Source organism: Branchiostoma floridae, unplaced genomic scaffold (assembly GCF_000003815.2).
Source record: "Branchiostoma floridae strain S238N-H82 unplaced genomic scaffold, Bfl_VNyyK Sc7u5tJ_1560, whole genome shotgun sequence".
Classification (NCBI taxonomy): domain Eukaryota; kingdom Metazoa; phylum Chordata; class Leptocardii; order Amphioxiformes; family Branchiostomatidae; genus Branchiostoma; species Branchiostoma floridae.
The window spans coordinates 126,540-127,711 of NW_023365758.1; the positions used below are offsets into that span (position 1 = coordinate 126,540).

Here is a 1,172-nt window from a genome sequence, read left to right on the forward strand (position 1 = left end):
ATATGATAAAGTAAAATCGACTGTTTGTTCCACCTACCTCGTGCTGTTTATGCTACATATATACACAATACAAAGCATAGTTTAGAATATGAATTCTAGCCTTCGTCGGCGAATCAGTTTGTAATTTCTACGAACATCCATATTATATCACAGAGGTTTGGGCCTAGTGGGGCCAACAGCTTAACTCCAACACCCGAAATGGCGAATGCAAAACCTCACAACAAACCATGTCACCGATCTTGTGCACTTTGGAAAGGAAGGCACATTACACGACTTTCCTCACTTCACCCAGTGGAAAAATCGGTACCTAGCTTCGGCTAGGGCCGTCCCTTGGATAAGACGTTAACTGGAGGTCCGGTGTTCAGAGACAGCCGCACCTTGAGCACGTAAAAGAATCCAGCACACATATCGAAAGGATTAGGGGTCCTTCCCAGTATGAGTGGTTCAAAAACTAAAAAAAAAACTCCTTTGGCCGCAACTGGGGCAAATACTGTCGTATTGAGGTCATTAGGCGCCACTTCAGACCCTTGCTATTTATCCCCGCCTATTGTAAGCTCAGCCCCTGGCTGCGAAGAGAGAGCAGTCGGCCCAACCAATGATAACAATACTAGTAAAATGTCAGAGCTGGGCCCACCCTAGGCATTACTAGAATTACTCTGGTCCTTGAACCCATGTAATTCGATTCTTCGATCTATATAGATATGACAACTGAACTGAACTGAACTGAACACTAGTGAGAACACCCAAATCACTCTTAAAGCAGAGATATAACTTCTCATTAATTTCCATTACAGGTGTGGAACACAGTTATAGGTTAAAGAACAGGGGAAACTGTACGGGGTAATCAGGTAAATCACCTTTGACCTTCGACCTCCAAAGCAGAAAGGTTAGCCAAAGGTTAGGCCGCCATTTTGTTTGATCGGATGATCACGCCAGATCCCTTTGTGTCCAGTCTGGTCGTTTTTTAGACAATTCTACACATAAGCAGTTAATCAGTACCATAAACCGGTAGGTAAGACATATCTTTACTTCCTGTCCACTTTTTGTCTGTTAACTTCTTTGTAATTTAGACTGAACAAAGGTTTCTTTCAGGAAATCAGTGATCGATTTGTAGAAAGGGGAGGGGGCAAAGGATGAACAATAATACAGTTTGATAACTCTTTGAATTAAAC

At 42.6% G+C, this 1,172-nt stretch overlaps 2 protein-coding genes across 2 annotated transcripts in view; both read left to right on the forward strand.

The window, feature by feature from the left end:
* The first annotated feature begins 923 nt into the window (after positions 1-923).
* Positions 924-1,172, forward strand: part of LOC118408170 (zinc finger protein 160-like) — a 44,376-nt gene continuing 44,127 nt past the window's right edge. Inside the window, exon 1 of the mRNA XM_035808807.1 lies at positions 924-1,008. The gene's annotated coding sequence lies outside the window, so the exon portion shown is untranslated. The remainder of the gene's footprint in view (positions 1,009-1,172) is intronic.
* LOC118408212 (zinc finger protein 431-like) overlaps positions 934-1,172 on the forward strand; it is a 2,657-nt gene continuing 2,418 nt past the window's right edge. The window contains exon 1 of the mRNA XM_035808855.1: positions 934-1,012. The gene's annotated coding sequence lies outside the window, so the exon portion shown is untranslated. The remainder of the gene's footprint in view (positions 1,013-1,172) is intronic.